The 23,920-nt window shown below is 47.9% G+C and overlaps 1 non-coding gene and 1 pseudogene across 1 annotated transcript; one reads left to right on the top strand and one right to left on the bottom strand.

Annotated features, from left to right (window-relative positions):
• The first annotated feature begins 10,043 nt into the window (after nt 1–10,043).
• Nucleotides 10,044–10,162, top strand: LOC111755081 (5S ribosomal RNA). Its single transcript, XR_002789675.1, has one exon. It is a non-coding gene; the product is annotated as a 5S ribosomal RNA (ribosomal RNA).
• A 9,623-nt stretch (nt 10,163–19,785) lies between these two features.
• On the bottom strand, nt 19,786–19,939 carry LOC111755091 (5.8S ribosomal RNA; annotated as a pseudogene).
• Nucleotides 19,940–23,920: the final 3,981 nt, after the last annotated feature.

The following is a 23,920-nucleotide window of genomic DNA, read 5'->3' as shown; positions in this document are numbered from 1 at the left end:
ATCTGTGGAAAACCTGGTCATTTTGCAAAGAACTGCAAAAAAGACTCCAGAGATAGAGATTCCAATGTCAACGCAAAAGTCAAGGCACCAGATTATGCCCTAGATGTTAAAGGGGATACCATTGGGCTAATGAATGCAAATCTAAAAGGGATATTAAAGAAAAAGAATTGCTTCCACTGCAGGGAAACAGGGATCAGGGCCAGCCCCATGTCTCCAAACCAAAACAAATCTTTGGGGCAGTAAGCTTTGTTCCAACAAACAACAATCCATTTCAGACCTCTTTAGAGCCACAACAGGGAGTGCAGGATTGGACCTCAGTTCCACCACCCACACAGTATTAACTCATGAAATGGGAGTTCAGGCCCTGCCTACAGGAGTTTTTGGGCCCTACCAAAAAATACATTCAGCCTCATAATAGAACACAGCAGCACAATGCTTAATGGACTACAAGTTTTTCCAGGCATAGTTGATAATGATTATTCTGGAGAAATAGAGGTCATGGCATCCTCATCTAAGTACATTACTACTATCACTTATGGACAAAGGTTCGCTCAGTTACTACTCTTGCCTCTAATTCAAACCCCTAATAAAATAATCTCCCAACAACAAGGTGATAAAAGATCTGGATCTTCAGATGTCTATTGGGCAAAAGTAATTTCCACTCAGAAACCCCTTATGTTGTTATGGCTGGATGGTAAAAAATTCTCTGGCCTTATAGATACAGGCACGGATATCACTGTTATAAGAAAGGAAGACTGACATGCAGCCTGGCCCTTAGATATTACCTTGACTCATTTAAAAGGCATGTCAAAGCTAAAACCCAGAAAGAAGTTCAAAACTTCTGACCTGGAAGGACAGAGAGGGCAATCAAAGCACAATACAGGCATATGTCGTAGCTGGATTACCAATAAATCTTTGGGGTAGAGATCTACCGCACCAATGGGGTTAATTATGGGTAGCCCAAATACCATTGTCACTGCTCAAATGTTAAATAATGGATATTCACCTGGTATATGGGCCTTGGAAAAAACAATACAGGAATGACAGAGCCCATAGAGACTGTACCAAAAACAGACCAAGCCAGATTGGGCCATTTTCTGTAGGGGCCATTTACACTCCTGCAATCCATGCAGAAAAAATTATGTGGCTGTCAGAGGAGCCTGTACGGGTCAATCAATGGCCTCTCACCTCTGAAAAGTGAGTGGCTGCACAACAGCTGGTGTAGGAACAGCTTAAAGCAGGCCATATAGTACCTAGTAATTCCCCATGGAACTCTCCCATCTTTGTCATTAAAAAGAAACCAGGGAAATGGCAATTGCTTCAAGACCTTAAGACAGCAAACAAGACTATGGTCTTGATGGGAGACTTGCAGCCGGGCCTCCCTTCACCTGCTGCTATACCTTTGGGCTATTTTAAAATTATCATAGATCTCAAGGATTGCTCTTTTACTATCCCCCTAAATCCAGATGATCAAAAGCGTTTTGCTTTTCGTTTACCAGTTATTAATTTTAGAGGACCCATGCAAAGAATCCAATGGTGAGTTCTCCCACAAGGCATGGCAAATAGTCCTGCCCTATGCCAGGCTTTTGTTGCTTGAGCAATACAGCCTATAAGAGACCACTGACCAGAAATATACCTCATTCATTATATGGATGACATCTTGATAGCTGGAAATAATGGGGGGAAAGTTTTGAGGTGCTATGATGCATTACAGGCTGCCCTAGAAGATAAAGGACTTGAGATAGCCCCTGACAAAGTTCAACTCACCAACCCATATACATATTTGGGTTTTCAAATGAGGGAGCCTCAGTTTCTTCTCAAAATATACAGTTGAGGCTAGATAAACTTCAGACTTTAAATGATTTTCAAAAACTTCTTGGGGTATTAACTGGCTCACGCCCTACTTAAAAATTAGTAGGAGTGAGTTAAAACCCCTCTATGATATCTTACAAGGTAATCCTGACCCTACCTCCCCTCGCAAACTCTCTCCAGAAGGAAAACAGGTGCTGTTGAGCAGGCCATTCAATCCCAGACCATTACTTTTATAGATTATGGTAAACCCTTGAAATTTATCATATGCAGGACCACTCTCTCTCCAACTACTGTCTTCTGGCAGACAGCACCGTTAATGTGGATTCATTTGCCAGGAACACCTCAAAAGGTCACTGAACCCTATTATCAGGCTATATCTACCCTCATCCTCTTGGGAAGAGAACAAGGAAAATGTTATTTTGGTAAGGAGCCAGATATTATCATATTGCCTTATACCAAAAAACAGATTGATTGGCTCATGCAAACAACTGAATTCTGGCCCATTGCCCTTGCCTCCTACACAGGGCTTATAGACAACCATTATTCCCCAGACAAGTTTATTGAATTTGCCAATTGGCATTCATTTATCTTCCCTATGGTCACATCGTTTGAACCATTAAAAAATACTATGTTGGTATTTACTGATGGCTCCTCAACTAGCTTAGCAGCCTATGTTTTTCAAAACCAAACTGTATCTTTTCAAACAAACAGTACCTCAGCCCAGATCACAGAGTTGCATGCTGTCACTGCAGCCTTTCAGCAGTATTTCCCAATCAGCCCGTGAATTTATATACTGACAGCACTTATACTGCACACTCTGTCCCCCTGCTAGAAATAACTGGCCAAATCAAAAGTGCCTCCAGCACTGGAGAACTGTTTAGGCAAATACATGTTCTTATTATAAAAAGAACTTGCCCTTTTTTATCTGACATCTATGTGCTAACTCTGGGTTACCAGGACCTCTGGCCAATGGTAATCATGCAGCAGACCTGGCCACTGGTCCGCAAGCTCTCCTTTGTACTTTAGCTGATGTTAGCTCCAGTGATCATGATGACAGTGTTACTTCAGCACAAGAGAGTCATCAATTACACCATCTCAATGCTCAAACCCTCTGTCTTATGCACAAGATCACTAGAGAACAAGCCAGACAGATAGTAAAAAATTGCCCCTCTTGTGCCATGCACCTCCCAGTTCCACACTTTGGGGTTAATCCTAGAGGACTTATCCCCACATTCCTGAGTTTGGCAATCTTAAATATGTTCATGTAATTATAGAAAACTTTAGTGGTTTCATTTATGCCTCTCCCCAGACTGGCAAAGCTACCAAACATGTTATTAGCCATATGTTAACTACCTTATCAGTTTTGGGATGCCCACAACAATTAAAGATTGATAATGGTTCAGGCTGTACTAGTTCTGCCTTCGCCGGTTTCTGTCAGCATCTTAATATTCATCATATAAAAGGCATACCTTATAACCCTCAAGGTCAAGGCATAGTTGAAAGGCACATCTCTCCCTAAAACTCACTGTTGATAAAATAAAAAGGGGGAATGATACCCCACAAGGGGGACACCTAAAAATATTCTATCTCATGGCTTATTCATCCTTAATTTTTTTTTATTTAAGGAGAAAAAGAAAAAACCAGAGAAAGGGTACAAGTAATACAAAATTTTAAAAATAAACAGTAAGAAATCACTAGTTAATAGATTACATATTCTCATCTTAGAAATAGTTGTTCAAGTTACAAAATTAAAGCATATAAAGTGGACTTTCAAACAGTGAGAATGCAAACAGTTTTGTTCCATGATCCAAAAAAACTCAGTAATATGATTATTCATCTTATACTCTCAAACATATATGCAGTTATAACTTTAGAGCACCTTCTTTTCTTTTCTTTTGTACAATGACAGTTACACATTTTGGGTTTTATTACTCCCACAGTTCTTATTACTTTTTTTGAAGAGATTAAAGCCAAATGCGACATATCAGAACAGATTCAGTCAAATCAAAAGGATGAGCATAACAGATAATGTAAAAACAAAATACTAGGTGATCAACAATGGTTACCATACTGCCTCTTGCTATCTTAAGAAGAGTTGCCTATATCATCAGTTATAATAAAATTGAACAAAACAGTAGAGAATACGACCAAAACATTGGAGACTTTACAGGACTTTAAAAGAAGATAATAGTCAACCAGAATGAGCGTCATAATGGATCTTACTGTCTTCACATTTGTTGCCTGTACTTTCGAACTTGGTACTATCAAGCAAAGCAGAATAGGGGGAAATCAGTCAAAGCAAAATGGTGAAGGCAATACAAGGTTTCAAATCAAGTTAATAAGAAATCAAAGTAGGTTACTATAATGTATCCTCCTTTTTTTATTTATTTTTCCTTAATTAAAAAGATAAGAATAAAGAAGTAAATAATTAAAAAGGGGGGATTGAGATAAAAGAGGGCATAACAATAGAACAGTGAAGGTCAAAACATAACCATTTAAGCAAAATAGTGTTTCACCTCAAGATATCCTGACATAAAAGTAGTTACCATAGTGACTCTTTCCTTGAAATCTTTCAACATAACTTCGTATACTGTAGCTCCAAACATATCAAGACACTGTAAAACCATTCAAGAGAATGACATTATTACAGGGTATTTAAAAACAGCTAACAGAAAATGAGCAATGGTTTCTGTATAATCTCCTTGTCTATAAAAGTTTTTGCTTATATTATCACATATAATAAAATCCAGTAAGATACAACCTGTTAAGACTGATGGAGACAGAAGAATACAAGCTTGATGGGACTCAAAACAAGATGATACTAAATCAGGACTAGCTATTATGATGTCTTGTTTTCTCCAAAATAGCTGTTCCTACCATCTGATCTTCTCTGCCTCATTTCTGTTGAGATCTTTTTCTGTCGTTTGTTGTCAGTTTGTCTTCTTCATTTTGCTTTCTGCTCCATTCACTGTGGCCATTATTTCTGGAATCTTGGTAATTTCCTTTTTTGGAATATCCTGCAGTATTCTCTGTAGAGTTGAATTGGTGGTTGCAAATTCCCCTAGTTCCTCTTTATCCTGGAAGCACCTTGTTTTTCCATCAATTCCAGGGACAATTGTGCAGAATATATCAATCTTGGCTGGAGGTTATTTTCTTTCAAAGCTGGAATTATTTCCCCCCATGCTCTTCATGATTTGATGGTTTGTGCTGAGAAGTCTGCTGTAATTCTGATGGGTGTTTTTGTAAATGATCTGTTTCTTGTCTCTGACAGCTTTTAATATTCTGTTCTTATATTGGATTTCTGGAATTTTGATTATTATATGCCTGGGTGTAGCTCTGTTTGGGTTGTAGGTGGCTGGGTTCCTGTGTGCCTCATACATCTGAGTATCTTTATCTTTTGCTAAATTAGGGAAATTCTCTTGGATTATTTCTGTAAATAGCTTTTGTAGTCCATTTGTTTGTGTCCCTACTTCTTCTTTTATGTTCTTAATTCTTAAGTTATAGATCCTCTTATCATCTTCTAGCCTTTGTATTATTGCTGTTTGTTTTCTTGTTATTTTTAAGAAGTTTTTCATTTCATGCTCCCATATTATGAATCTGCCCTCCAGTTCAGATAAGCTATCTTTAGTTTCTTTCAAGCTGTTATGCCAGCTTTTGATAGAGTTTTTAGTTTCCTGGTAATCTCTTTGATTACCTGCTTCACGTATTCTATGTTTTCTCTATTTTCTACACCAAACAATTCTCCCCTTTTTTTCTGTTCTTCCATTCCACCATCTGTTTTTTTCTTGGGTGGTGCTTAGCATTTCTCTAACTATTCTACTTATCTCTTGCTTTAGGTCTTTAATAACTTCATTCCTAAACTCGTCTATGAGGCTCTGCAGATATCGCTTTATGTCTATTGGTCCCATGTCTGATATTGCATGTTTCTCAGAACTGGGGGCCAAGGACCCTTTCTTGTTGCTCCCTCTTCCCATATTTTTTGTTCCTGCTATACAAGTGAATATAGGAGGCCCAGTTTCTTTCTTTGTCGGTTACAGTTTGTTTGAATTGCACCAGCTAGGTGTTCCCGCCCACTGCAGGGTACTAGGGAGACACAGACCTGGACAGCCTCTGCTGGGCCTGCCCCTTCAGGTCAACTTACCAAAGGCTTCACTGCTAGGGTGCACCTCCAGGCGCTGGGGCCTGTTTTGGGCTAGCCTACTGGGTCTTAGTCAGCAGCATCATGCAGGCCAGGCACTCCCCACCAATCCCGCTTGAGAGGGGAATATATGCCTAAGGACACTGCAGTGTCCTGTTCTGGCTAGTCTGCCTGGTCCCAGTATGTCCTTTGCTGAAGCCTCCTACTCTGTGAAAGGGTCTCCAATCTGCTCACTCATAACAGGTCGATGCGCGGCTCCCGACCAGTCCTGCTCTCAACTCCATTCACCGCTTCCCACTCTCAGAGCTTTTGCACCTCTCTCCTTGCCATTCCGATTGGGACACTGCAGCGGCTGCAGGAAATTCAAATCTCAGCTTTCAGTGGTGCGGGGTTCAGCTTCCGAGCTGAGACCTTATCTGTTCCTGTTATATCATCAAGATTGCGTTTCCAGTTGGCTTCTCTTAGTTTAGTCTGTTCCTGGGTCAGCAGGGTATTTCTCCCCTTGCTTAGGACATCTCACCCAGCACCATTCCTGGATTTTAAGTGTGGTTTCTCTGAGAGCCTCCGAAGCTTCTGCTATCTATCTGCCACGTTCTCCCAGAAGTCCTCATCCTTAATTTTTAAAATTTGGATGCTGCTGGACAGTCAGCAGCCACGCATTTTTGGCATACTGAAACACAAAAGCAATTTGCTTCTGTACTATGGAGAGACCCCCTGACTAATTCATGGCATGGTCCAGACCCAGTCCTTATCTGGAGATGAGGATCAGTATGCATTTACTCGAAAGAGATGAAATCTGTGAGATGGCTGCCAGAATGATTGGTTAAACAAATAGATCAAACACAACAAATAGAGGATGTTACTGATGACTCCAGGGATGAAAAATGACCCCTGAGAGAATTTTTTCACAGCTTTTGTTTTTCAGATGATGGAACCAACAGCCTGGATCCTGTCTCTTGGGATTATGACGCATAAGTTGATGGGTTTTGTCAAACAACAGGTGGATGCCACAAAAATGCAACCTACAGGTCCATTACCACAGGCTTAGAATAGCTGATAGAGAAAATTATGCAGAGCCTGCAAAACTGTATTATGATAATGCTTTGTGAAAGCATCCTGCCTGCTCCATTTCTCTTGCCTTGGTGCAATAGACTGGATAGCCAGAGATGGGCAACTGGGCCTCACATGGGATGCCAACCTCCACCTAAGACAGGAACTGGGCCGCTCGCTGCCCTGCCTTCCAATGTCGGGTAAGGCTAGGTTGGCCACCCCCTGTGGAAGTGCCCTGACCCAAGACAGGCACAGTCTCCTCAAGGATACAGCCTCTTATATGCCTCTTATATTTTAAAGTAAAGGAGGACCTGTGGGAAGCCCTGTAATTGGCTGCCACCTTATATCTGCAGGCCGCACTACTTTAATTCCCTCTAGGAGTTAAGTTTGATAATTAAGCAGCACCTTGCTTAGCTTGTTTAGCCTGACCCATTATTCAGGGATTATGCTTATGAGCATGCTCATGGGAAATTTGAATTGATCTGTAACCCTCAGTCTTGCCACTGTTGCTAAGTTACCTGCTGTCTCAGAACCCAAATCCCTCCTCCACAATACCATATATATCTGATACTCCTTCCTTGAATAAACGAGACTTGATTGGACTTCTTCATCTTGTCTCCGCTCTTTGTGTCTCTTGTCCCCTCTTCATCCCCACTCCCCCTCTAGTATCTCTGTGGACTTACCTGCAGGCCAGGTCAATGGAGGGCACAACAACCCAGGCCCTGCAATGAAACCTCCAGCCGTGCGACCCAGGGGGACAACACGGGTGTTGTGATTGATCAGCAAGGGATGCTCAGACAGGTGTAGCCATGGGAAGAACTCTCAGCCACAAGTGCATTCGAAGTGTCAGTGATCAATGTGTCCTCCTGCAAATCACATTCATTCTCACAGCTAGCTGCGTCCTTCATTGACACAAGAGCTGAGTGATTCACCTCTAAGTGTTGTATGTGAGCGTTTGCATTTTTTAAAAAATGGGCAAGGGGAAGAGAGTCCCCCACAGGCACCCTGACACTGGTGCAACAGTTCCTGGCCCAAGAAAGGCAGACGAGGTTGCCTTGGGCTGGCCAGCAAGAAGGAACAGACAAAACTAGAATTTTTGAAATTGACTGTCATGTGTGATTAGTCTGCCGAATGACTTAACCCCATTGGTTTGGAGCTATTTCCCATGCATTTCTATGGCAGGCACTTTCTGCAAAGAGATAATCACAAGAAGTTGGAATTTATTTTCCTCCAAATTGGATTTACTAGTCTTATGGTTTACAGGTGTAAGGGTGTTGATATTGACTATCATATATGATTTCTAAATGGAATGAGGTATATCCAATGTTCTATTTCAGCTTATGTTATGACACAAAAAATAACAAGAACTATAATGTAGTTTTATCCAATTCAGGTTTTGGACTCTGTAGATTTAGAGGTGTATTTCTGTTGAAATGGAGTATCATGTATGATTTCTATGGGGAATGAGTTGGCCCTGTTCTTAATGCTACAAATCATTGTAGTTAATTTCAACACTCTTACACCTGTAAACCTTCAGAATAGAAAACCTATTTTGGATTAAAATACATTACAGTTCTTGTGATACTGGATCAGCCCAAACAGGCTGTAATAGAAATGAATGTCAACTAGGTTCTAGAACATGCAGGTTTAACATTCCTCATCGGAACCATACATAATAATCAATTTCAACATTTTTACACCTGTAAACCTTAAGAATAGATAAGCCAATTTGGATGAAAATGCTTTTCTGTTTTTGTTATTCTTTGTGCACTGAAAAAGCCTACAAAGAAATGTATGTGAACTAGCTTCTAGAACGAGGATATACCTCATAAAACATAGAAATCATACATGATAGACAATTTCAACACACTTGTACCTGTAAAACATAAGAGTAGAAAACCCAATTTGGATGAAAATGTAATACATTTGTGATAAGTTCTGTGCTGAAAGAGCCAGCAACAGAACTGTATGTGAACTACCTACCAGATTGTGGGGGTAACTCATTCCAAATAGAAATCATACATGACAGTCCATTACAACACTTTTACACCTGTAACCATAAGAGTAGAAAACCCTATTTGTGTGCACAGAAAGAGCCTGAAATAAAAATGTATGTGAACTATTTCCAAGAACATGGCTAACTCATTTCACATAGAAATTATACATGATACTCAATTTCAACACAATTAAACTGGTAAAGGTGTTTTTTTTTTTTTTTTTTTTTTTTTTTTTTTTTTTTTTTTTTTTTTTTTTTTTGTCTTTTTCCTTTTTATCGGTACCGGGATCGAACTCACGACTGCCTGCTTGCAAGGCAGGCACTTATGCTGCTGAGCTAAATCCCCAGCCCCTTAAACTGGTAACACAATAAAACATGATGTGGATGAAAATACATTCTAGTTCTTGTGATTCGTTCTCTGACCAAAGAGCTTTCAATATAAATAGATGTCATCGAGGTCCTATAACACATTCAACATAGAAATCATACATAATATTCAATTTCCACATTTTAACACCTGCAAACATTAAGACTAGATAACCCAATTTGGATGAACCTACAATCCAGTTTTAGTAATTATCTTTGTGCTAACACAGTCTGCAATAAAAATATATGTGAACTAACTCTGAAAATGCGGGGGTAACTCATTACACAATGAAATCATACATGAAGTCAATTTCAATAATTTTACACAAGTAAGCCTTAAGACAAGAAAACCCAAATTGGATGAAAATATCTTTCTTGAGACTCTAACTGTGCTAAAAGAGCCTGCAATATAAATGTATGTGAACTAGTTCCTAAAACTTGGGGGTAGATTATTCCACATAGAAATCATAAATCACAGTCAATGTCAACACTCAAACCAGTAAAACTTAAGACTCAAAAACACATTCCAGATTGTGGGATTCTGTGTGTGCTGAAAGAGCCTGCAATAGAAATGTGTGTGAACTAGCTCTTACAATGCAGATTTACCTCATTACACAGAAACAATAAATGATAGTCTATAACAATACTGTTACACATCTAAACCTTAAGAGTAGATAATCCGTCTACAGCCATGCCACCCTGAATGCGCCCGATCTCGTCTGATCTCGGAAGCTAAGCAGGGTAAGGCCTGGTTAGCACTTGGGTGGGAGACTGCCTGGGAATACCGGGTGCTGTAGGCTTTAAAAAAAAAAAAAGAGTAGATAACCCAATTTGGATGAATATATATTACAGTTCTTGTGATTCTGGGTGCAGTGAAGGAACCTTCAATAGGAATGTATGTGAACTAGCTCATAAAATACCAATGTAATTCATTCCCCAAAGAAATCATTCATAATACCAATTTGAACACACTTACACCTGTAAACCTTAAAACTAGTAAACCCAATGAGGATGAATATACATTCCTGTTCTTGTGATTCCTTGTGCACTGAATGAGCCTGCAGCAGAAATGGATATAAACTAGCTCCTAGACCTGGTGGGTTTCATTCCGCATAGAAATCATACATGATACTCAATTTCAAAACTCTTATATCTGTAAACCATAAGACTTCAAAACACGATTTGAATATAAATGCATTCCTGTTCTTGTGATTCAGTGTACACTGAAAAGTCCTGCAATGGAAATGTATGTGAACTACCTCCTCAAATGTGGGGATAACTCATTCCATATTGAAATCATAAATGATAGTCAATTTCAACACTTTTACACCTGTAAATCTTAAAACTAGAAAGCCAGATTTAGATGAGAATACATACTCTTTCTTGTGATTCTGTGTGCACAGAAAGATTCTGCAAAGAAATGTATGTTAACTACCTTCCAGAAATGAATATGTACCTCACAATGCATAGAAATCATACACGATAGTCAATTTCAACATTCTTACACCTCTAGCCTTAAGATTAGAAAGCCCAATTTGGATGAAAATGCACTATATTTTTTGTGATACTGTCGGTGCTGAAAGAGCCAGCAACAGAAAAGTGTGTGAACTACCTACCAGATCGTGAGGGTAACTCATTCCAAATAGAAATCATACATGAAAGTCCATTTCACCACTGTTGTAGTCAGAGGTTGTACACAGAGAACAACTAAGATTAGGACATGGAGTTTATAATATTATTTTTATAATGGTCACTAGGAGTTAACACAGGAAAATGCAGGAAATCTATCCACAACACCAAAGACATAGATTATTTAGTCAATAGCCTAAACCCCACAGCAATGTCCCACATGAGTCCAGATAAAAACCCAGAGCTCAGGACAGTGCCTCCCATGAGTCCAACTGGAGGTCCAGAGCCCACAAGGACTCACGCCAGTCTCTTTTACGGATTCGTGCCTGGAAGACTGAAGGGTCAGCGGTGGAAGCCAGAAAGTCTATGCCAGCAGGATGAAGGCGTTGTGCTAGTGGGATGAGGTTCTATGCTGGAGCCGAGAAGTCACACTCACAACAAAGACCAGAGCTATCCTGAAAGGCACCACAGCCGTCCTCAGCGACACGGAGGCCCCAAGTTTCTCCGACCACAAGCACAGTCTGGTACGTGCCAGGAAGCAGCATGACAAGTTCATCCTGGAGACCAAGCAGCGCGTGTCTTCCCCTCCAGAGCCAGGAAGCAATGCTCGATGTGAGGACCAAAGCTTCTCCAGGAGAACCAACAGCTCAGGCAGCAACTCGTAGGAGAACTCACAATGCCTCCTTTAAGCTTCAACCCTCAACACCTCCCTTCTTCTCTACCTGTTTATCACGGCAACCATCCTCAGGTGAAGCATCTTCTCTCAGTGCATGCTGATGTAATCCAGCTGGCGTTAAGTTGACCACCAGGTCTCAATCCATAACAACCACTCTTACATCTGTAAACCTTAAGAGTAGAAAACCACATTTGTGTGTACAGAAAGAGTTTGAAATATAAATGTATGTAAACTAGCTCCAAGAACGGGGCTAAATCAATCCCCACAGAAATCATATATGATTTCAACATATTCGATTTCAACACACTTAATCCTGTAAAATTTAACACTAGAAAACATGATGTGAATGAAAATACATTCTGGTTCTTGTGATTCTGCCTCTGCCCAAACAGCCTGGAATAGAAATGGATGTCATCTAGGTTACAGAACTTGAGGGTAACACATACTGCATAAAATCATAATTATTAATTTCAACCCTTTTACACCAGTAAATATTAAGACTAGATACCCTGATTTGCATGAACCCTCAATCCAGCTCTAGTATTTCTCCTTGTGCAGAAACAGTCTGCAATAGAAATGTATGTGAACTAGCTCCTAAAATGTGGGGGTAACTCATTACACAAAGAAATCATACACGGGGTCAATTTCAATACTCTTACACTTGTAAGCCTCAAGACTAGAAAACCTGATTTGAATAAAAATGCCTTTCTTGAGATTCTGAATGCAATAAAAGAGCCTGCAAGATAAATGCATGTGAACTAGTTCCTAGAACGTGGGCGTGGTCCATTCCACATAGAAATCATACATGATAGTCAATTTCAACACTTACACCTGTAAACATTAAGACTCAAAAACTCGTTTTGGATAAAAACACATTCCAGTTCGTGGGACTCTGTGTGTGCTGAAAGAGCCTGCATTAGAAATGTGTATGACCTAGATCTTACAACATGGATTTAACTCATTACCAATAGAAATTATAAATGAGTGTCAATAACAATACTGTTACACCTGTAAGCCTTAAGAATAGATAGCCAATTTGGATGAATATGCAATACAATTCTTGTGATTCTGTGTGTGCTGAAGGAGCCTGCAATAGGAATGTATGTGAACTAGCTCATAAAACACCAATGTAATTCACTCCCCAAAGAAATCATTCATTATATCAATTTGAACACACTTACACCTGTAAACCTGAAAACTAGTTAACCCAATATGGAGGAAAATTATTCCAGTTCTTGTGATTCTTGTGTGCTGAAAGAGCCTGCAATAGGAATGTATGTAGATTAGCTCCTAGGCCTGGTGGGTTTCATTCCGCATAGAAATCATACATGATAGTCAATTTCAAAGCTCTTAAACCTGTGAACCTAAAGACTACTAAAGACGATTTGAATAAAAATGCATTCCTGTTCTTGTGACTAAATGTGCGTTGAAAAGTCCTCCAATAGAAATGAGTGTGAACTACCTCCTTGAATGTGGGGTAACTCATTCCGTATAGAAATCAGACATGATAGTCAATTTCAACATTCTTACACCTATAAACCTTAAGACTGGAAAAACTGATTTAGATGAGAATACATTCTCGTTTTTGTGATTCTGTGTGTGGTGAAAGCCTGCCAAAATATATGTTAACTACTTCCCAGAAACGAGGATGTACCTATAAAACTTAAAAATCACACAAGATAGTCAATTTCAACACTTTACACCTGTAAACCTTAAGATAAGAAAGCCCAATTTGGATGAAAATGTATTACATTTTTGGAAAACTATCTGTGCTGTAAGAGCCGGCAACAGAATTGTATTTGAACTACCTTCCGAATCATGACATGAGGGTAACTCGTTCCAAATATAAATCATACAGGATAGTCCATTTCAACACTCTTGCACCTGTAAACCTTAAGAGTAGAAAAGCTCGTTTGCGTGCAGAGAAAGAGCCTGAAATATAAATGTATGTGAACTAGCTCCAAGAACAGGGCTAACTCATTCCCCATAGAAATCATATATGATACTCGATTTTAACACTCTTAAACCTGCAAAGTTTAACACTAGAAAACATGATGTAGATAAAAATACATTCAAGTTCTTGTGATTCTGCCTCTGCCCAAATAGCCTGCAATAGAAATGGATGTCAACTATGTGCTAGAACTTGAAGGTAACACATTCCACATAGAAATCATACATAATATTCAGTTTCAACACTTTGATACCCATAAACATTAAGATTAGATAACATTAGATATTTGGATAAGACTAAAATACATTTCTGGTAATTATCTTTGTGCTGAAACAATCTGCAATAAAAATGTATGTGAACTAGCTCCTAAAATACAGGGGTAAGTCATTACACATAGGAATCATACATGGTGTCAATTTCAATACTCTTAAACATGAAGGCCTTAATACTAGAAAACCCGATTTGTATGAAAATACATTACATGTGTTGAGATTTTGAGCGCGCTTAAACAACCTGCAATATAAATGTATGTGAACTAGTTCCTAGAACATGGGGGTATCTCTTTCCACATAAAAATCATACATGTCAATCAATTTCAACACTTACACCTGTAAACCTTAAGACTCTAAAAGTGTATTTGGATGAAAACACATTCCAGTTTGTGGGATTCTGTGTGTGCTGAAAGAGCCTGCAATAGAAATATTTGTGAGCTAACTCTTTCAACACTGATTTAACTCACTACCCATAGACATTATAAATTGTTGGGCGCAGGCGCTCAACATACCATACCCCAGCCGGGACTAAGGACCATGCCAGCTTCCGCAATGCGCTACGTCCCTCTTTAAATTAGCCAACCCGTGCGCACCCCGCGCTCTACTCCGTACTCTGTGGCAACTCCTGATTGGCCACAGCTGGATATAGTAGCCAGAGCCTGCATCCCATTCCCGCCCTGCTTCCTTGTGGCAGCCTGTGATTGGTCACAGCCAAATATATAAACCAGAGCCCGCGTAAATAAACTAGCAGTTAACTGTCGTCCACAAAAGCGTCTCCTGTCTCCTGTTTCATTGGAGCTGCGCCGGTCAATAAATGATAGTAAACAACAATACTGTTACACCTGTAAACCTTAAGAGGAGATAACCGGATTTGGATGAATATACATTACAGTTCTAGTGATTCGGGTTCGCTGAAGGAGCCTGCCATAGGAATGTATGTGAACTAGCTCCTAAAACACCAACGTAACTCATTCCTCAAAGGAAGTATAAAACGCCTGGCCTCACTGTTCCATGTGCCACCCCGCCTTGCCCAATCCCGACTGGCCCCCAATAGGATGCCACATGCCACCGGGGTGGAACACTGCAACACCGAGATCCCCCAACACCTCTGCCAAAGCCACGGACACCACCCACAAACCAGCTGGGCTAGGTCAGCGCAACCCCCCTTTCCTCCCTCATCCTCCAGATCACGTGCCACCCTTCCTAAAGGGGGGCCGAGTAGGGAGAGTGAGGGGAGTGGAAGGAGACAAGACAGGATAGGAGGTGATGGAGCAGGAGTAGGAAGGAGTGGGAGTGACGGAGGAGAGAGAGCCAGGAGGGGGAACGCGCCCCACAGAGAGAGATGGGGTGAGGAGCTGAGAGGAGGAGTAGAAGGCGGATGTGGGGAACTGGAGACGGAGCTAGAGAGGAGGGCACGGAGCCAGAGGGATACCGGGCTAGAGAGCGGCCCAGAGAGCGGCCATGAGGTGGAGACCACAGGCAAGGCAAGCGAGGTGCGGCCCTGCACGGGCTGGGGATGGGCAATGATGACAAAGCCACCGCCCCAAGCCTCAGCAGGGCTGACCCGGGAAAAGGCATGGCCCCCTTGCTCCTCGAACCCTCCGTCTTCCGCTGAGAGGATGCGGGGCCTCGGGACCCACTGAAGGTGCTCAGGGAGACCGCGAGTGACCCAGGGCTCAGCGCGCCATGGCGAAGGACCCCAAGGCATCCCGCAGGTCACTGCTAGTGCAAAGCTTATCCGAGGGTGCAGTCTCACACCCAGGGTCGAGCGCGCGCGGGGCGGGGAGATATACATTTCTCGGGTAAGCGCTAGCAACGCAAGGGACCCCTCCTCTACCGGTAGGGACTTGCCCAAGGGGCGCAGACACACGATGAGGCAGGGCTCACCACAAGCCTAGGCCCCAACCCGGACCACCAACCTCCCCACACCAACACCTAGGGCGTGCTACTCTAGCTGGTCCCTTCTGTTCCAAACTCCGCTCCCTCTCGAGAGCAATGGCGACAGCAGCAGCACTGCACCAAATGACCCCTGGCCACCTCCCAGCACCCACAAGCATGCCAATGGATGACGGGGGTGGGGTGTGCTTGGCGACATGAGGCGAGGCAGGTGTGCACGGACTGGGTCTGCACTTAGGGAGACGGAGGACACACCAACTCGGGCCCTGCAAGGAAATCCCCAGCTGCGCGACCCCGGGGTACATACCCGGGTGGAGATTGATCGCAAGTGAAGCTCAGACATGCATAGCCCTGGGAGGAATCCCGGTCCACAACTGCATCCGAAGTGTCAGTGATCAATTCACATTAATTCTCGCAGCTAGCTGAGTTCTTCATCAACACACAAGTCGAGGGATCCACCGCTAAGAGTAATATGGGAGTTTTTGCTTTTTTTTCAGATGGGGGAGGGGAGGAGAGACCCCCGCCCACTAGCACCCCGACCTTGGCGCGACACTTCCCTGCCCGCGTGATGTGGACAGGTTTGCCTCAGGCTGGCCAGTAAAAAGGAACAGAGGACACCAGAAACTCCGAGAGGGTCACGAGAGGAACCCAGGGCCACAAGTGCGTTCCAAGTGTTGATCAATGTGTCCAGCAATTCACATTAATTCTCGAAGCTAGCTGCATTCTTCATCGATGCACAAGCCGAGTAGTACCAAGAGTCATATGTTTGCGTTTGCTTTTTTTAACGGACGCCTGAGGGGAGCAGAGTCCACCCACAAGCACCTCGACGCCGGTGCAACACTTCCCCACCTATGCCAGACGGACAGAGTCGCCTCATGCTGGCCATCAAGAAGGAACAGAAGACACCAGAAACTCCGAGGACATCACGAGAGTGCGTTTTCTCTCAGAGAGGGCTTTTCATCAACCCAACAAGCCTGGAGCCACAACACGCTGCGGGGCCGACAAGTGCACGGCACAGGACCAACCCCACAGGTTCCCAGGTAGCTCCCACCACCTTCCCCCACACCAGGAATCGAGGGCCCCCGCCCAACACCAACACAGCCCGATGGCCGGCTGGGTACAATGCCGAACCCCAGGCCCAAAATGAGGAGAGGCAGGCTGGGAAGAGTACACCCACCGGTGCAGGGACAGGAGTGGGTGGAGGTTGGGCGCGGGGAAGAGAGCACAGCAGAGTTGGGGACCATCGCCCCCAATGTGCCAACTCCTCCTTCCCCCAGGTCCCCCCAACACGAGGCCCCAGCACGACCTCTCCGCCCAGAATCCGAGGCCAGCGGTGTGTCAACCCCGCAAGGGGTCTTTAAACCTCCGCGCTGGGATGCTCTAGGTACCCGAAGTGGGAGGGCAGACGTGCAGACGCGCTGAACCAACGCAGGAGGGAAGAAGAGGGAGTTGGACGGCGACCGTGGCGGCGAGGTGGGGAGGAGCGGCCAGGCGGCGGGGGCCAGCCGCCTTCCTCCCCCCAGCCTCCCGCGCCTGCCCCAGCGCGACACCTCCCAAGCCGGCCTGCACCAGAGGCTGCTGGGAGGAGAGCTGCTGCTGCCTGGGGGCTGTAACACTCGGGGAGTGGGGGGACGGCCCCCTGCACATGCTGGCGAGATGACACGGACAGGGAGACCCTCTGAGCCAGCTTCCCTGCAGGGCCTTTGCAGCCATCCCGAAGCTGGTCCCGGCTCACCTCCTCTGTGGACAAGCACACTGTGGTGACTAGTCGCCGGCTGGGGGGCGGTCCCCTCCCGCGTCGCCCCAGGTCCCGCCCGCCCATCTCCCACTCACGCCCAAGTGCACCGCCCTCCCTGAAGGGAGGAGGGGCAGCGGCGGGCAGGCAGGTGACTATGAGCCCGGAGGCGGGGGGGGGGGGGGGGCGGGGACGGGGAAGTTCTGCCTGGCAAACCACAGGCACAGCTGGATGCCACCACCGAGTTGAATCCTGCAGGCCGACAGGGTGGACCCCACCCGTTTACCTCAAAAAGGTTTCATGCCCTCTTGAATTCTTGCTTCGAAGTTCTTTTCAACTTTCCCTTAAGGTACTTGTTGACTATCAGTCTCGTGCCGGTATTTAGCCTTAGACCGAGTTTAGCACCCGCTTTGGGCTGCATTCCCAAGCAACCCATCTCCGGGAAAACCCAGACCTGGCGCTCCAGTGGCCGCCACCGGCCTCACACCGCCCCCGGGCTGGGCCTCGGTCAGGACTTGGTCCCCCACGAGCGGCGCCGCGAAGTGGGTCTTCGTACGCCACATTCCCTCACAGCACCGCAGGGGCGGGGTTCGGCGCTGGCTGTCCCCCGTTCACGCGCCATCACTGAGGGAGTCCTTGTTAGTCTCTTTCCTCCACGGACAAATACGCTTAAATTCAGCGGGATGACTCGTGTGATCTGAGGTCTCATCTCAGAGGCAGGAGGACGACCGATCGACCGACCGACCGACCGACAGAAGGACAGACAAAGGAAGGTGACAGAGGAGACCAGAGGTCGCTGCCTCTCGGTGGTGATCCTCGTCATTGTGGTCACCTTCACCTCACCCAGAAGTGGCAGGAAAACCCAACAGAGAAAAGGAGGCAGCCTGAGGCCAGACAGGCGGGCGGGGACGACAGGGCGCGGCGAAGCACCGTGCGAGGCCCGAACCCTGAGGAGGGCGCGGCAGAGGCCTTGTAAGCCCGATGGCGCCTGCCCGCACCTTTCGGGGCACCGCAGCCCGCCTTACCCAGTCCCAACCTCCCGCCAGCACGATGTCATGTGCCACCGGGGCGGAACCCCATGACACCGAGACTCCCCCAACTCCTCCGACAAGGCCACGGACGCCACCCACCCGACCTCCCCACCCACAATCCAGCCGGCTTAAACCAGCGCAACCCCCTCTTTCCTCCCTCGTCCTTCAGACACCATGCCACCTCGCAAAATGTGGGGCGAGGGGAAGGAGGCTAGTCAGAGGAGGAGCTGGAGGAGCTGGAGGAGGAAGGCAGAGGTATCTGCGGAGGATGGAGAGAGCCGGCATGGTGGAACACGCTCCACAGCGGTGGCCGCAGAGGGCACAGCGGATGGAGAGGAGGAACAGACAAAGGCGATGCAGGCAGCCAGACGCACGGAGAGCCAGGAGGGCAAGGAGAGGGAAGGATACCTGGCTGGAACCAACCACTCCCCGCCAGGCGGCAATGTTGGGGAGACCACGAGCGCGTGTGCGGGGCGGCGCGGCGCGACACTGACTCGGGTCCAGGACAAAGATGCCACCTGACCCCCCAATGCGGCCGGCAGGTGAGTGCCCACGGCCCCCACCCTGCCACCGTTCGCCTCCCACCAAAGGGAGGCAGGGCCTCAGGACAAACGCATGGTGCTCGATGAGACCTTGCACGACCCCGGCGCGGAGCGCGCCATCGCAAACGACTCTGCGGCATTCCTTGGGCCACCGCAAGGGCAAAGCTTACCCTGGGGACCCCACTTCACACGCGCCACGGGCCTCGATGGGAGGCAGAACCCAGCGGGGTGGGCACGCATCTCTCCTAACGCATTTCTCCTAGACACGCGTGAGGTGCGAGGGAACCTTCCCCCACCAGGAGGGACTGTGGCCTGGGGGCGACGGACACAGGACGGGGCGTGGGCTCACCATGAGCCACAAACCCACACTGGACCACCACTCTCCCCGACAATACCTCGAGCATGTCACTCTCGCTCGCCCCTAATCTTCGGAACACTAATCCCTCTGTATAGTAGCCTGGGATGGCTGCACCGCACTGCACAACGCGTGGCCCACTCCTAGCCCTGACGAACATGCCGACGGATGATGGGGTTGCAGGTGAGCTCGGGGCCGGCGAGGCGAGGCGAGGCAGGCGCGCGCCGACCGGGTCTGCTCTTAGGGGAGTGGAGGGCACACCAACCCGGGCCCTTCGAGGAAACCTCCAGCTGCGCGACCCCCGGGGACAACCCGAGGGTCGCAATTGATTGCAATCGACGATCAGATAGGCGTAGCCCCGGGAGGAACCAGGGGCCACAAGTGCGGATCAAAATGTGGATAATCAATGTGTCCTGCAATTCACATCAATTCTCGCAGCTAGCTGTGTTCTTCATCGACGCACAAGCCAAGTGATCCACGGGTAACTGTCATATGTGGGCGTTTGCTTTTTTCTTTTTTTTTTTTTTCAGACGGGCGAGGGGAGGAGAGTCCCAACACAAGCACCCGGGCGCAGGCGCAACACTTCCCTGCTCAAGCCAGGCGAATGGGTTCGCTTCAGGTTGGTCAACAACAAGCAACAGATGACACTAGAAACTCTGAGGAGTCATGAGAGCACATTTTCACGCGCAGAAGGGGCTTTTAGGCAACCCACTAAGCCCTGTGCCACAGCCCACATCAGAGTGGATGAGCGCTCAGGACGGAAGGAATGACCCCACAGGCGCCAGGGGTGCTCCCACCACCTTCCCCCATCACTGGCAAGGGAGGGCCCACGCCCAAAACCAACACGGTCCGGTCCCCAAGACTGGACCGGGTATACTCCTATACTCCGGAACCTGGCCAGGCCGCCCAGTGACGGCGGCGGTGCAAGGCACCCCGGCCCAAACCAAGAAACAGCAGGCGGGGAAAGAGTACACACGCGGGGGCAGGGGCAGGGGTGGAGACAGGATGGTCACGGAGAAGAGAGCACAGTGGTGTCGGGAGCCAGCACCCCCAAGGTGCCGAATTCTCGCGCCCATTTCCCGCCTGACATGGCCCCAAGGAGCCCTCAGTGGGAACCTGCCGAGCAGGCCTCTAGGCCGGCAGTGTGACCACCCCGCAAGGAGTCTTTAAACCTCTGCACCACCGGGAAGCTCTAGATACCTGGAGTGAGTGGGCGGACCCCAGAAGAAAAGCGGGCAGAAGAGGGAGCGGGAAGGTGGCCTAGCAGCAGGGTGCGGAGGAGGAGCCAGCCAGCGGGGGATCCACCCGGCCAGCCCGCAGCCCTGCTCCCCACAGCTTCCTGCTCCTCATACCAACAGGACGCCATCCCAGCAGACTGCAACAGTGGAGGCGGGGAGATCAGATGTTGCTGTAACACTGGGGGGGGGGGGGGCCCGCACCCGATGCCTCAGGAAGGATGCAGGCAGGGGGACCCCTGGAGCTACCTTCCCAGCCAGGCCTTCCCAGCCGGTCCAGCACTGGTCGCGGTGCACCACCTCAGTGGAAATACACCAGGTCCTGGAAGTTCGTCAGCCTGGGGGTGCTCCCTCGCCGACCCCACCCCCACCGCGCCTGCCTGTCCACGCACCCGCCGGAGTACACCCCCCCGAAAGGGGGGGCGGCAAGCTGGAGGGCCGATGGGTTAAGGGGTCGGGAGGAACGGGGTGGGGGCGGGAAAGATCCGCCGGGAGACCACCGGAACTGCTGGACGATGCTGGCAGGTTGAATCCTCCAGGGTTGAATCCTCCAGGCAGACTGCGCGGACCGCACTGCTTTACCTCTTAATGGTTTTAGGCCCTCTGGAACTCTCTCTTCAAAGTTCTTTTCAACTTTCCCTTGTGGTACTTGTTATCAGTCTCCTGCTGGTATTTAACCTCAGATGGAGATTACCACCCACTTTGGGCTGCATTCCCAAGCAAGCAGACTCCGGGAAGACCCGACCGGGTGCGCCAGGGGCCATCACCAGCCTCAGACCGTCCACGGGCTGGGCCTCCGTCAGAGGACTTGGGCCCCCAGAGCAGTGCTGGGGAGTGGGTCTGGCACACGCCACATTACAGGCGACCCACCGTGGGGCGGGGATTCGGCGCTGGGCTCTTCCCTGTTCACTCGCCTTTACTGAGGGAATCCTTGTTTCTTTTTCTGCGCTGACCAATGTGCTTAAAGTTCAGCAGGTCACCACGTCTGATCTGAGGTCGCCTCTCGGAGGAAAGGGGACAACGAACCAACCAACCAACAGACCGACCCACAGACTGATGGACCAAGGAATGGATGGGACCGGAGGTCACCGCAATCGCTGTCATAGTTATCGTCTTCATTGTCACCATTGCCATTGTCTCACCCAGGAGTGCCCAAAAACACAATGCAGAGCGAGGAAGGGCCAGAGGAGAGACAGGCTGAACGGGGATGGGGACGCAGCGCGAGCCCGAGGAGGGTGCGGGAGAGGCCACTGCACACCCATGACCCCCGCACGCTCGGTTCCGGGCACGACGGCCCACCTTCCCCAGTCCTGACTTGCCCCCAACATGATGCCATGCGCCACTGGGGCAGAGCACCACGACACGGAGACTCCCCCAACACCTCCGACAATGCCACCAACGACACCACCCACCTGACTTCCCCGCCACCATCCAGCCGGTCTAAGCCAGCACAATCACCTGTTTCCTTTCTCGTCCTCTGGACCCCGTGCCACCACCACCCCCAAAAATAGGGGCGACGGGCGAGAGCGATGGGAGCAGGGAAGGAGGCTAGCCCGAGAAGGATGTGGACGGGAGCAGGAAGAGAGAGGGAACAATGGAGGAGAGAGACACCGGCAAGGGGGAAGCACCCCACAGAGGTGGGGCGGAGCGGAAGGGAGCGGATGGAGACAGGAGGAGACAATGGGGACACGGGTGCCAGACCCAGCGCGAGCAAGCAGGGCAGCAAGCCAGGAGGGCACGGAGCTAGAGGGACACCTGGCTCCAACAACCACACCCGCCAAGCGGTAATGTGGGCAGACGGTAATGTGGGGCAGACGACAAGCACGGCACCACTGGGGTGACAAAGACACCGCCTCAGACCACCTGGCCCCTCACATCGTCCAGCCCCCGCAGAGGGGCGGCGGGGCGTCCAGACCCACTGTCTGCACGCAGGGAGACCGTCCATGACCCCATGGCCCCGGGCGTAGTGCACTATGGCGAATAATGCCAAGGCTTCCGGTGGGTCATTGCCAGGGCAACGCTTCTCCTGGGGGTACCATCTCACCCTGGCCAAGGGCCTGGATTGGAGGCCAAACCGGGTGGCTTTGGCATGCATTTCTCCAGGACCTGTGTGTGGAGCGAGGGACCCCTCCTCCACAGAGAAGGGCCGTGGCCAGGGGGCGGTGCACACACGAAGGGGCATGGGCTCGCCGTGATGCCACTCCAGAACGCAGCCCTCCCGACACCAAAACCATGGGCACCCCACCCTCGATCCTTCTCTTCCAAACACCAGTATAGTGTGGGTGGGTCATGGAAGGGTATGTCTTGTCCGCTTCCTCTGCTCCCTCCCCTCTTCCTAATCACATTGAGGTGAGTGGCTTTGCTCGACCATATGCACACTCACCTTGACATTCTGCCTTGTCACAGACCCGAACACAACAGAGCCAAGTGACCATGGACTGAAACCTCTGAATCCATAAACTGAAATAAATCCTTTCTAGTTCAATTTAATTTTCCCAGGTATTCTGTAACAGTGACAGAAAGCTGAATAACAAAATTATGAACCTATCTGTACATTTCTCCTTTTGCCTCCTTCCTTTTTGGCTCCTTCTTTGCAAGTAAATTCCTTGGTCTGATAATCTATTTCCTTCCACAGTTTTAGAAATACCTTTATATAAAGACTTAGTATTGGTTTTCAGGCCTTGCCAGCGACCTTTCCTTGGCCCAGAGAGCACACCAGCAGCTGCCTGCCAGAGGAGGGAGCTGAGCTGAGCAGCAGGAACCTGCTCAGGCCTTGCCCATGACCTTCTCTGGGCTGGGAGAGCACAGGCACACTGCAGCTGCCCCCCCTGGAGGAGGGAGCTAGGCTGAGTCTTAGGGGCCTGCTTGAGCCTTTCCAGGGACCTTCTCTTGGCCTCAAGAGCACTAGGATTACTGCCTCTGCCTCCTCCAGGCAGAGGCAGTAGTCCTGCGGAGGAGGTTTCAGGCCTACTTAGGCCATGCAGGTGACCTTCTTTCAGCCTGGGGAGCATTGCCACCCAAGGAGGTGTATGGCTGCACAATCTCCATTCACCAGGAGAGTTTGAGATGCTTTCTCTAGGTGGCTGGGGGTCCTCTCGGCTGTGGCCACACTAGATTGGGCTTAGGGGAATTCAGGCCTGTCTGGACCATGCCTGGCGGCCTTCTTTCGGTCCAAGAAGCTTTGCCACCCGAGGGGGAAGGTATGCAGCTTGAGGAGCTTTTAGGCCTACCTGAGA

This window comes from Cavia porcellus, unplaced genomic scaffold, assembly GCF_034190915.1.
Source record: "Cavia porcellus strain 051 isolate PalLab524CR breed Dunkin Hartley unplaced genomic scaffold, mCavPor4.1 scaffold_12, whole genome shotgun sequence".
Taxonomy (NCBI): Eukaryota; Metazoa; Chordata; class Mammalia; order Rodentia; family Caviidae; genus Cavia; species Cavia porcellus.
The sequence above is the reverse complement of the archived record's forward strand: the minus strand, read 5'-3'. Positions and strand labels throughout refer to the sequence as shown.